The 14,163-nt window shown below is 39.3% G+C and overlaps 1 protein-coding gene across 16 annotated transcripts in view; it reads right to left on the minus strand.

Annotated features, from left to right (window-relative positions):
• Window positions 1-14,163, minus strand: part of LOC127537036 (NACHT, LRR and PYD domains-containing protein 3-like) — a 79,639-nt gene that overhangs the window by 15,555 nt on the left and 49,921 nt on the right. Inside the window, exons 1-2 of one of the 16 annotated variants that reach the window (XM_051958698.1) lie at window positions 4,868-4,985; window positions 248-388 (exon numbers count right to left, since the gene is read on the minus strand). The exons of 14 other annotated variants lie outside the window; for them this stretch is intronic. The gene's annotated coding sequence lies outside the window, so the exon portion shown is untranslated. Of the gene's footprint in view, window positions 1-247; window positions 1,087-4,867; window positions 4,986-14,163 lie in introns of those variants that run through there. One more of the 16 variants, XM_051958699.1, reaches the window with a different exon arrangement.

A 14,163-nucleotide genomic window follows, 5' to 3' on the forward strand; every position in this document is an offset into this window, starting at 1 on the left:
AAATAAAACACAGAGTCCAGAGAGGAACAGAACCAGTCAACAGTCCACCTGGTAAATGAATACATCCTGATCTTCTGTTACAGTCCACAGAGACACAGAAGATCAATGAATGCTTTTCATGTTGTCTTTGTAATATTTTCAGTCACAGAGGTTCATTGAACAAGGTTGTATTTTAAACATCCAACAGTCCAGTCAGTGATACAACACAGTGATCAGACATTTACACATTTCTCTGGAGGATTCTCACCTGCTCAACTCACTTCAGCTCCACTCAGAGACACTTTCCACCTTCATGTGTCCAGGAAACAGCTGGAGAGAAGAAGCTGATGGTTCTGCTGGTTCTCCTGTTTGATGTGAGGACGCCGTCACATCCTCAGAACTTCAGAGTCTAAAAACATCAGAGTGACGTCAGAACCAGTCAAACCTGCAGCACAAACCCAGTCAGTGTCAGAGAAAGCTCCCGTCAGATGATGGAGGTCTACTGTGTGTCCACCAGATGGAGCTGACTGAGCAACCACAGATCAGAAGCATGAGGAGGAGGAGCAGCAGTCTGGATCACAAACACCACTACACCTATGTTGACATGTTGGCTTGTTCTGAGGCACAAAGCAGCCTGAGATTCCTGTCAGGGACCTTCACTCTGTCCTGGCTGCACATGCTGCCTGCTTTTAAAGCTGCTCTTTAACTGGACTTTTACTTCCAAACACTTTTCCTAAAAAGCCTTTTCAGTCCCATAATCCCTGAAGTTGTGTTGCTGTGCTGCCTATAAACGCTCACAGCCCCTCTCTCAGTGTGGACACAGTCTGATGAAGTTCAACAAAGGAAGGACACTTTAACATTCAGGGAGAGTCTGACAGCAGATGTCAACATCTGTTGGTGGTTCTGTGATTCTGAAGAAGGTGGAGCTGCTTCAGTCCAACTTTACTCTGAAAACAGTCCTGAATAAAAGGTCAGGAACAGATGCAGGAGCTGAACAGATCAACCAGAGCAAAACAAGAAGACGACAAGAGAAAAGGATGTTGGAAAGCAGCTGAGTCACATCAGAGCAGAGAATCTTTTCCTCATCAGGCTCTAACAGTCCTTTAAATAGAGACCACACTGCAACAACTCAACATCTTACCAAGTCTGTTTGTCTTTTTTTTTACTCAGAATGTCTCATCCCACTTGATTTAAGATGAACTCACTTAAAAAGTCACATTTCAGCAGATGGAGGGACTTGTTTTAAGACAATGAATCTTAAATATTTTTTAAGGCCAAACAATCTTGAAATTATCTCGTTTTGAGTTGAATTTTATGAAAGAAATTTGAAATGAGTTTAAACCTCATGTCGTCCTGCGGGTCAATTAACCCGTTTTAAAGTTTGAAAATGTGAAAAAATAAATAAAATTTGACAGTGAAACGTCTGATGTCCACATTTTTAATGTTTTTTGGAAATCTTTGAACATTTCCTGGTGGGAAAAAAAACATGTGAAAACTGTTAAGAACATTCACAAAAAATCTTTTTGTGAAAATATCAGATGTTTTGCTGATATATCTGGAATCACTTTAGATATTTTTAGGATTTTTTTAGAAGGTTTTTGCTCGTTGTTGAAAATATTTACAAGAATTTTCTTGCCAAATTTGACAGACTTTTTTTTAAAATAAAACTTTTCAGGGCAACTTTTAAGAATTAGTGGAATTTTCTTCCTGACATTTTTGCAAATATTCAGAAAGTTGGGGAATTGATTTGCAGATTTCTTGGATTTTTTTTCAGACAAGAAAACAATATTTTTTGTACCCATAAATGAAGACAACAGGAAGGTTAATACATCTCAAATTTGGAGGTTATATGACAGCAAAAATCTATTTTTAAAGCATATTTGGCTTATTTTAAGACACCTAAGCTTGACAATCCTTGTAAAATACCAAGGCCATCACATCTCTCAGTAAGGATGACAAGATCTCTATCCTTCCAGCGGACAAAGGGAGATAAGGATAAGGATAAACTTTATTGTTCCCACAGTGGGGAAAGTTCACCGTTACAGCGGCTCCAGAGAGAAAGTACAGAAGTATAAAATCAGTACAAAAAAAGAAAAATAAATAGAAAAAAAAGACAGTGCAAAAACTGCAGATTACATTATATACAGATGATTTTTTAAGTACCATGTCGAAGACTATATACAGAAGGATGAGATGCACTGTGGTGCGGTCTACCACGCGAAAATGGCCGCACTTCTCAGTGATAACAACACCTGTGAAACTTTGAAGTGTGACCCCACTGCCTGCTACAAGAAGAAAGTCACAGACTGGAGAAATAGAAAACCATTGACAGACCCACATACTGCCGCCTTTATCCCAGGGAAAGCACTCCATGTATTTACGGACTACCAAAAATCCACAAAGACGGCGTCCCACTTAGACCCATCATCAGCAGCATCAACTCCACCACCTACAGTATAGCCAAACACCTTGCCATCATTCTGGCCCCACTGGTGGGCAATACCTTCCACCACATAAACAACTCCACGGACTTCACCAGCAAAATTAAGGAGCTTCAAATGAAACCTGATGAAACCATGGTCTCCTTTGATGTCACCTCCCTTTTCACCTGTATACCAACAACAGAAGCAGTGGAAACAGTCAGAATGAGACTACAACAGGACCAATTTTTGTCAGACAGAACAAGCTTCACACCGGACCAAATCTGCAGTTTACTGGACCTCTGCCACACCACCACATACTTTCAATATCAGGGAGGTTTCTTCAGACAGAAACATGGATGTGCCATGGGTTCTCCGGTATCTCCTATTGTAGCCAATTTGTACATGGAGGAGGTTGAAAGAAAGGCCCTTGAGTCCTTCATGGGCACCCCTCCCAGTCATTGGTTCCGGTACGTGGACGATACCTGGGTTAAGATCAGAACCCATGAAGTGGAAGCCTTCATGGATCATATCAACTCTGTGGACCACCACATCAAGTTCACCCGGGAAGACACCTGCAACAACAGGCTCCCGTTCCTGGATTGTGGCTTCATCATTGAGGACGACAGAAGTCTCACTGTTGAAGTCTACTGGAAACCCACCCACACAGATCAATATCTTCTTTTTCATTCCCATCACCCACTTGAACACAAGCTTGGAGTCATCAGAACTCTGAAAAACAGAGCAAGAAACATTTCCTCAAGGACAGAAGGAAAGGAGAAAGAACACAACACACAAGGACCTCCCTAAAAACCTGTGGCTATCCTAACCGGGCCTTCCTAAAGTCCACCAGGAGAAGGAAAGATAGGGAGCCAACTACCACCAGGGAAGACCCAGACAACAAAAGAAAGAACATTGTTGTCCCCTATGTTGGAGGCCTTTCTGAAAAACTCAGGAGGATTTTTTCCAAACACGACATCCGGGTTCATTTCAGACCTGAAAACACACTCAAAAACTGGTTCACCCAAAGGACAAAACACCAAGACACAAACTCAGCAATGTAGTTTATGCAGTCCAGTGCAGTGAGGACTGCCCAGATCTTTACATTGGTGAGACCAGGCAGCCTCTACACAGACGCATGGCCCAACACAGAAGAGCTTCAGCTGTCCATTTACATTTACAGGAGAATGTCACTCCTTCCAGGACTCAGATGTACATATTCTAGACAGAGAGGACAGATGGTTTGAGAGAGGAGTGAAACAGGCCAGTTATGTTCATCTAGAGCGACCTACTCTGAACAGTGGGGGAGGCCTCAGACACCATCTCTCAGAAACATACAAAGCTGCCTTAAGAGCTCTCCCCAGAAGATTTAACCACTCTTCACAGCTTTCCTCAGGTGAGCTCAACGACTCACATGATGATGAGTCACAGGTAGGAGGCTACTCAGTGGGCCGTTAAATCAGCGACTCTTACCAGGCCCCCCTCTATTAGCATATTAATACCTCACTGGGATTCAACACCTGTTGTTGAAAGATTTCTTTAGTCTTTCAGTAGATACCATCAGCCTTAGCCACACCTCCACCTCAAGTGGTTAAATACCTGGGACTCTCCAAACTAGTTTTAGAACTGAAGAAGCCGCTCGGATGAGAGGCGAAACGTCTTCAAGATCACAATAAGTCCAGTTGCCTGAACTAAACCCTTCACCTCAAAATACCAAGACATTTTTACTTGTCCTACTGGCAGATTTTTTCAGTCATTTCAAGCTCAAAGTTCCTTAAAATAAGTTTTTTTTCCTGTTTTGAGCGGGGCATTTTTTCCAGTGTACATTAGTAGCTGAAGTTCAGGAGCAGTACCACACCTCAGCCTCTCCACTTCCTGTCATGTGACTCTTCATACCACTCTGTCTTTGACACTTGTTCATTCTTGCTTCTTGTGCCCCTCCCTTCCTCCCTCCCTTTACTTCGGCCTCCTCTTCCTCTCTACTCCTTCTCCTGATTGGTCGGTCGGCCCAGGTGCTGATCCCTGATGCAGATTTCTCTCACACTGCAGTCGTCACCAACATAACACTCATTTACATTTAATAAACGACTTTTAAATCTGTACTGTGGTTCTTGTCAGTAAAATGCTGTTTTACCACCAACCGACTGTTAAACACCCACAGAGCAGCAGAGTCAACACGGTCCCAAACAAACACTCCACATCAGCCCAACGTCACATTAAACTGACCTGAGGTCTGATTTAAAAACCACACAACATGTTTGTGTTGTCTGTCACAGACCCAACATGAGGGCAGTTTGACATTTTCACATTTCTCTGCTGTAAACTTAGAGATAAACAGCTGCAAATTCAACTATAACCAACTTCCACTGAGGTCAGACAGTTTACCACAGCTGTCATTCTTTAACATTATTGATTACTGATATTGATCATCATCCTGGACTGACGAGGAGAGAATAAGTTCATCTTACCTCACATCTGGCAGACTCCTCGTCCTTTTCTCCTCACATCTGTGAATCTATGTTTCAGTGAAGCAGCCGATACACTCACAAACTGTTGGACACTCAGAGCTGGAAGCAGCCTGCAGACACACCTTTCTACCCCAGAGATGCAGTCTGACCAGTCTGACAAACCAAACAGCTCCACAGAAATCTGACGTCAGATGGTGTCGGGTTACTGTGAGTCCATCAGAGTTTTACATTTAATTACCAGCAGCATGTTTTACTGTGAGGTGATCACACACCTGAGAAACACAACAAACACACCTGCTGACTCCCAGCAGTAGATCACTGACATTAACGTATCCTGGTTGGAAGATGGAGGCAGCAGAGGGGCTTTAGGACCCAGCAGACGTCAGGCTGAGCTTTACTTCCTGCATCAGCCTGTTTCAGACACAGTCCATGGGCCCGGACCCAAAGTTTCCGGTACCGGTACCACTCGAGGTGACCAATTCGTTTTGTTATCACTGGTTTAATGGACACGATGAAAAGGTCTGAGCCCAAAGTCCTGTCAACGACCGGATGGAATTTGATAGGACTTCCAAAAAATCAGAAACACCACATGCTACACATCATCATCTGTGTAATAACTTTACTGCACAGAGTGATACTGTAACAAACTGGAGACTGAGAAAGATTTTGTTGCCATGGTAAGCGGGACGGAACAACAGAATAGTGAAGATTTGACAGATTCACAGTTAAATCCAAAGATGAACCATATCTTGTGATTTTTGGTCAGTGTGATACAGCAGACTATCATTTCCAGTTAAACATGGAAAAAAATCTATTTAAATTGTGTCAAAACAACCAAAATTGTGATTTTACACCAGAAAGTTCAAAATGTAACCCAGTTATAACAGACTGCTACCAGAATTGATCACATGCCAAGAACACTGTTCCAAAGACTAATTCCATCACTAAGCTGAATTTTCAAATGCTTTTGCAGTTTTAATTCTAATTTCAATTCCAATTCCGTGCCGTTGCGCTGTGTGGGCAAACTCAAAGATAATTCTCTGAGAACAGTACATGGTCATGAGACGACAACATAAACTACAGGTAGGAATCATTTCTTCCATGTACCAGTATCATATAAAATACAGGCAGTCATTCCAGTTCATTCAAAGTCAATCCTAGAAAAGGAAAGGATGTTACCATAGTTAACTGATCTGAACCAATGGAGCTTAATAAACTTTAACTGGAACTATAGAAGACAACTTGTAGAACTGGACATCTCAGCAGTTTCTTCAAAAGACTTGAAAACAAACGTACACCCCCCCACCAATAACTCTTTCTATAGGAAAAAACAAGTGAAGGTGAATACACAGTTATTATCAAAAAGCATGAAAAGATGCATTCATTTGGGTCTGATGTTTATTTATTATATTCATCTTTCTCACACAGTTTTATTTTATTATTGACTGTCGTTAGATGTGATCTTTGCTTATTGTAACATTTCACCCTCTGAACCCCAAGCATTGATGATACTGATGTACTTTTTTCCTTTAAAACTGTTTTTAGCACGCCTCTATTCAAGAAAATACTAATTTATTTTTTTGATTTTTCAGGGTTTTGTGAAAACATTTCAAAATTGCAACAGTATTGATGTTTACAAATATTACCACTTTATTTTTTAACAACATCCACAGATGGTTAGGCATTGATGATTCAATAATATCAGAATATGTATCTTAAAATGAATTATATTGATATGAAATTGTTGAATTCAGCACAATAAAATATGAATTAATTTAACAAGTTAAAACTGTAATCACCATCCATGCTAGAATGTACATCCACACACAAAAAAACTGTAAGAAAATGATCTTATTACAATTTTATTTTATTTTTTTAAACTTGCAAAAATAGAATTTTGTTCCATCAGTTTGTTCATATTGACATTTTGGACTTTGCTTCAACATTATAATGGTTTCTGGTGTCTGAGGACTCTTCATTGGTGGATGGCATTCTCCTTTGTGTCTCCTTATAAGTGAAACTGATGGAAGCATTTTTTTAAAGTCTGTGAGACACAAATGAGCATCACACTGCAGTTGATGTGTGTATCTGTTAATATACTGTTAATCTTATGCAAAATGATGAGGGTTAACCTTTAACCTTTAACCCATAACCTCTACATAAATATGGAATAAGATTACTGTCAAAAGTATTCATCCACGATTCTAACCATTCGTATTTGTAATGTTAAACATTTGTATGTTAATAAAAATCTTGTACACAAAATTCTGCTGTCATATACATGAGTTTGATAAATTAAGGGTTAGGATTGTTTTTACGAGTATGAACCTAAAAGTTGTGAGTGCAACTCTAATTTCTACGACTACGAAGTCTTCCCTGTGAGGACGAATTCAAGTTTATGGGTACGAGTAGAAAAATACTGGAATGAGGTCACATAGGTCACAGGGGAACGTAATCAAACACCGATTGCTCCAAACGCGATGAGCCATTTATAAAGAGTAGACGCCGGGTGGACCCGGTGGACCTACCGGGGCAGGTGACGCCTCACAGGTCAAGTAAATAACACATCCAACTTCTTGTAATTTATTTATTTCATGAAACTGTACTGTTTTAATTGATATACAGTTTATGGACGAAAGACGGTACTGCTTAGCTTGCACGCTAACGAGCCGGGCCGGTGACACATTAGCCTTCTAATGCAAGGAGGCTAATGAGGAGGCTTAATAACAAAACAAACATAATTTGAGATTATGAATCGTGGCAATTGGCGTATGAATCAGCCCATTGTACAGCCTAAATTGCTGTAAATTAAGTCCACTTTTAGTTCTTTGCAAACTCAGACACGTGCATTAGTTTAGTTTGCAATTAATCTGGCGGAGTTCGGTAAAGTTGGAAAGATATTCACAGATTCGGACTTCCGGCATCAATAACTCATGAGATATATGTTGTCAAAACATGAACGATGCCTCTTTCAAATCGTTGTAAGGTAGACAATGTGCTACAAGGCCAATTTTATCAAAAGTCGCTGTATTTCAAGCTACAGAAATAACATTGGCGTCTATGAGCAGCCGGCGGTGCAACGAGTGAACAGGGACCGTCTGCAAATAGCAAAACCGCTTCTGTGTAAATAAGTAGCACCCATTAAAGCCACATGTTGCATTTTTGCACCATTAAAAATCGCATGTACAGTTGAAGACAACTTGTTTGGTTGTTGTTTAATAATCTTGTTTCTGTGTGCAAAGTAAAATAATGTAAGCATTCAAAATCAAACTAGGATGTTTGGAAAAGCTGTTAAAATTCCTTGATCTGTTTAACTGCACTTGGGAATTTTTTGAAGAAAAAAAAAAACAACCCAAATTTCACAGAGGCCTAATAATTTTGTCTTCAACTGAACATGTGATTTTTAAAGATTTTTTTCAAAGGTGAAAAACTGCAAAAAGTGGCTTTAATGATTAATGAACCTGGCTTACAATTTTACAGAACATGAGGGGTTAAATGAAATCCTTTGCAACACGTTAATAGGTCCCAATAGTATTTATGAGCAGCTATATATTTATTTTTCACTTACTAATAGTTTCATGATTTTCATGTGGGACTACTTCATGTGCATGGATACGAGATAAGTACTGCTCTAAGTACTGCTGAGATTACTGTATGTAGTCCTGCATTATTTTATCCTGCTGTATTCTGTTGGTTTTATTGGTCATTGTGAGCAATGCCCTCAAAGGGGATTGGCTGATAGTGTGTGAGGGGGCGGGTCCTCCTGACCCGGCGGAGAGACACTGAAGAAAATGTGCGAGACGTTCTTCTTCTTTTTCCTTCTCTCTGGGCGGAGCAGCCATAGACATAATAAAGAGTAGACACCGCATCGACCGCTACTGCCTATTGGGGCTGACGAGCGGTGGGGCCGCCATCTTGGACCGGTCAGCCGCTCCACTCAGCGCTGTTTGACAGCACATTTAATCCATCTTAACTCTGAATATTAAACTGATTTTCACGCTTTTTAAAAAATTTTATTTGCTGCAAACGTCATACATGTATCTATGATACAGGACAAATGGTTCGGCGTATTTTAATATTCATAGCGGGATTAACAGTAATAGAATATTCTGATATTAAGCTCGACTGTAGACAGGTATTTTGCAAACACTGTAAACACACACACTAATGTACAGTAGGTACAGAAAGTATTCAGACCCCTTGAAATTTTTCACTCTGTGTCATTGCAGCCATTTGCCAAAATCAAAAAGTTCATTTTATTTCTCATTAATGTACACTCAGCACCCCATCTTGACAGAAAAAAACTGAAATGTAGAAATTTTTGCAAATGTATTAAAAAAGAAAAACTGTAATATGACATGGTCAGAAGTATTCAGACCCTTTGCAGCGACATTCATATGTAACTCACATGCTGTCCATTTCTTCTGATCCTCCTCCAGATGGTTCTGCTTCTTTATTGGAGTCCAGCTGTGTTTAATTAAACTGATTGGACTTGATTAGGAAAGGCACACACCTGTCTATATAAGACCTTACAGCTCACAGTGCATGTCAGAGCAAATGAGAATCATGAGGTGGAAGGAACTGCCCAAGGAGCTCAGAGACAGAATTGTGGCAAGACACAGATCTGGACAAGGTTACAAAAGAATTTCTGCAGCACTCAAGGTTCCTCAGAGCACAGTGGCCTCCATAATCCTCAAATGGAAGAAGTTTGGGACGACCACAACTCTTCCTAGACCTGGCCGTCCAGCCAAACTGAGCAATGGTGGGAGAAGAGCCTTGGTGAGAGAACGGTTTGGAGAGAACGTTTTTTCACAACCAGTTTTGTGAAATATTTCATTTTGTATGTATTTTAAATAATAATCAAGGTTTCATATTAACAAGTGTTTGTTTCTACCTCTGTTGTGTGTTCCTTCTTACATTTTCCCTTAAATTCATTCCCATGCATGTAATTCTGGATCATTTACTTTAATAAATCAGTTAGAATGTATAATATGCCATCACTTTAGAAAAGCTCTTTGAAATACTTTACAAATGATCAGTAGATGCTTTAAAATGACTATTTTAAGGTTGTTAGGCATTTCTAGAGTATGATATTAAAAATAATGTTCTGGTTAATGACAATATGATATCCGTCTACTAATGAGTTCCAATGGAAATGTCACCATCACTTTAGATAAGCTCTTTGAAATACTTTACTAAGCACTAATGCAGGCTTTATAACTAATTATTTTATTTTTTAATGGGTTCATAAGTAGTTATAAATTGCCTTTTAAAAAGTGAGTTGGTCAGCTGTTATCTAAATATGTCATATGCATCTACAAATGAATTCTAGTGAAAATATAGCATCTTATAAGTATTAAGAAATGTTGAATTAATGCTTAGTGAAGGCTTAGTTGATGTCCAAACACCTTATATTTGAGATAGTTAACCATGGACAAATACTTTGTAAGGGGTTTATTCAGTTACTGACTACAAAGTAGCAATTAATAAAGTGTTTACAAAATGTATTTAAAGTATTGACATTTGCTAATTAAGGCTTAGTTAATGCTTATTGTGTTTGAGCAGGTTACACATGCTGTTAACATGAATGAAGTGTTTATAAGTCAGCTGTAAATCCTTCACAAATCATAATTTCACTATTAACTAATCATTTATTAAAACTTACTTTAGGTTCAATACGATTTGCAAAAGTGTTATAAATAATGAACAACATGTTATTCTGCGCTTATAAATAGTTTATCATCAATTATGAATGATTTTAAATAATTTATTAAGGATTAAAAAGCCTTAACTAATGTTTATAAAGAGACGAGATCTGAGCCTTTACATATTTAGAAAGGCATCTACTTCTGTACTTATAAATGCTGAACTAATGTCAAAGAATGCTTTGTAAATGTTTCATTAATAGTGAGTTGATCATTTGCAAATAATTTATGAATGATTTACTAATGCTTTATGGTGTGCACTTATTCCAAAGTGTTACCACAGATTCAGCTCCTCTCTTCACAATACAACTTGTCTCTGTTCAGTTTTTACACTTCACTGTCAGCAGCACATTATTTATTTCATCCATTTATTTCATGTGTTTACACATCTTTACAGGTTACAACAGTGAACTAATGGAGTTTTAAATGTGCAGTAAAGGTTACAATGAATGTGTTGATGTTTTAATGCTGCATATCTGCTATAAATAACATGGACTTTTTATATTACATTTAGATGAAGTTAAAGGTGATAAATGAACCCCTGAATACTAAGAACAGAGAATAATAAACGGTTGAAACTGTTGGTCTGAGCTTCCATCAGAGGAAGTTAAACAGGAAGTGGTTCACTGAGGATGTCGTCCATTCAGTCTCCTTCTTCACAACCACATGAGGTTTTCTTTCTGTTGGCTTCACTCAGAAGATCCTCACAGTGAACATTCAATTTCAATTTTAATTCAATTCAATTTTATTTATATAGCGTCAATTACAGTCAACTCGTCTCAAGACGCTTTACAGAACCCATATGCCTGACCCCCAGAGCAAGCCCAAAGGAGACAGTGGCAGGAAAAACACCCTTTTAACAGGGAAGAAACCTCGAGCAGAACCCGGCTCTATATAGGGGGGACCCATCTGCCTGCTGGCCGGGGGGGTTGAGAGGGACAGAGGAGGGGAAGGGGGAGGGATGGGAGAAGAGGGAGGGGTGGGAAAGCAAGGAAAACACAACACACATTTGGATACATGCATGACAGGATATGTGACACAGACAAAGTATAAGCTAACATTGAAAACTGACTCATAGTTTACTCTGATGATGTACGGCTCTGACATTAAACATACTCCATATATAGCTAGCAGTAAAATTCAAACAGTATGTAAGTTAGCATAACAGTATAGTGAAGGCGATGCAGAGTTGACTGGTGGAAAAAGGGAGTTGGAAGCAGAGGGCTGGAGGAAGGTCAGCAGCAGCATCCCACAGTGGACATGATGGAGACTGGACCAGCTGGTGGAACATCAACCACAGATCTGAAGCATCCAGCTCTGGGACCAGGGACACTCGGAGAAATAGCACAGGGGGAAACAGAGTGAATGTACTGCAATAACGGTATACATATTAAATGTAAAGGTAGATAGAGAAGGGCTCAGTGCATCAAGAAAAGTCCCCCAGCAGCCTATAGGCCTATAGCAGCATGACTAGAGGCAGAACGAAGGGACGTCCAAGAAGGAGTCAACTGTGCAAATGAAGACACAAGCCGAACCCCTGTGGGTCACCCAGTCAGCCCCAACTATAAGATTTGTCAAAAAGGAACGTTTTAAGCCTGGTCTTAAAAATAGAGAGGGTATCTGCCTCCAGAACCCAAACTGGGAGCAGGTTCCACAGGAGAGGCGCCTGATAACTGAAGGCTCTGCCTCCCATTCTACTTTTAGAAATTCTAGGAACAACAAGTAAGCCTGCAGCTTGAGAGCCAAGAGTTCTACTAGGATAATATGGTACTATCAGATCTTTAAGATATGATGGAGATTGGTTACTAAGAGCTTTATATGTCAGAAGAAGGATTTTAAATTCTATTCTGGATTTAACAGGAAGCCAGTGAAGAGAAGCAAGTATAGGGGAAATATGATCTCTTTTGCTAACTCCTGTCAGTACTCTCGCAGCAGCATTTTGGATCAACTGTAGATGTTTGAGAGAGCTATTTGGACAACCAGATAATAAGGAATTGCAATAGTCAAGCCTGGAAGTAACAAAAGCATGAACTAATTTTTCTGCATCACTCTGAGACAGAATGTTCCTGATTTTTACAATATTACGCAGGTGAAAAAAGGAAGTCCTACAGACTTGCTTTATGTGTGAGTTAAAGGACATGTCCTGGTCAAAAATAACTCCAAGATTCCTCACAGTAGTACTGGAGGCCAACGTGATGCCATCCAGAGTAACTATTTGCTTTGAAAGCGAGTTTCTAAGATGTTTGGGGCCAAATACAATGACTTCAGTTTTGTCTGAATTTAGCAGTAGGAAGTTAAAAGTCATCCAGGTTTTAATGTCCTTAAGACAATCTTGCAGTCTAGCTAACTGATCAGTTTCATCTGGCTTCATAGATAAATACAATTGTGTGTCATCTGCATAACAATGGAAGTTAATACAATGCTTCCTAATAATATTGCCTAAAGGAAGCATGTATAATGTGAAAAGTATTGGTCCTAAGACAGAACCCTGAGGAACTCCATGATTAACTTTAGTATGCTCAGAAGAGTTATTGTTGACATGCACAAACTGGAACCTATCTGATAAGTAGGATTTAAACCAGTCCAGTGCTGTCCCTTTAATGCCAATACAATGTTCTAGACGCTGTAATAAAATGTTGTGGTCGATTGTGTCAAACGCTGCTCTAAGATCTAACAAAACAAGTATAGAGACTAGTCCATTATCTGATGCTATGAGAAGGTCATTAGTAACTTTCACTAGAGCTGTTTCTGTGCTATGATGCACTCTGAAGCCTGACTGAAACATTCAAACAAATTATTCCTTTGTAAGTGTTCACATAATTGATTTGCAACTTAGAGAGAAATGGTAGGTTGGATATCGGTCTATAGTTAGCTAACACATCTGGATCTAAAGTGGGCTTTTTAAGCAAAGGTTTGATGACAGCAACCTTAAAAGCCTGTGGTACATAGCCTGTTACTAGAGAGAGATTAATCAGATCTAACGTTGAAGAATTAATTAAAGGTAAAATCTCCTTGAAGAGTCTAGTTGGGATAGGATCTAAAAGACATGTTGATGGTTTGGATGTAGAAACTGTTGAAATTAGTTCAGAGAGACATATAGGAGTGAAGAATTCTAAAGATTCATCAGGTCTAACAGCCAATTCAAAAGCATCTGTGACATTTGTAGGAAGGGCCAGATTAATTTTATCTCTAATCATAACTATTTTATGTGTAAAGAAGCTCATGAAGTCGTTACTGGTTAAAGCTAAAGGAATACAAGGTTCAACAGAGCTCTGACTCTTTGTCAGCCTGGCTACAGTGCTAAAGAGAAACCTAAGGTTGTTCTTGTTCTCATCTATTAAAGATGAATAATAAGTTGTCCTGGCATTACGAAGAGCTACGAACATGAGACACCTGAGATGAAGACAGACGTCACAGCATCAGCATCAGCATCAGCAGCAGAGGTTCATTTTAAAGGGACCCTGAACAGATTTCCTGTTTCATAGAGTTTTCCAAGCACTGAAAGACAGAAAGGCCTGCAGTCACTTCAGCTTTAGGAGAGGATTTTATTCTTCAGCTCATCTGTGCTGTAATTTAAATGTAATAACTGTA

Source organism: Acanthochromis polyacanthus, chromosome 14, assembly GCF_021347895.1.
Source record: "Acanthochromis polyacanthus isolate Apoly-LR-REF ecotype Palm Island chromosome 14, KAUST_Apoly_ChrSc, whole genome shotgun sequence".
In the NCBI taxonomy this organism is placed as follows: domain Eukaryota; kingdom Metazoa; phylum Chordata; class Actinopteri; family Pomacentridae; genus Acanthochromis; species Acanthochromis polyacanthus.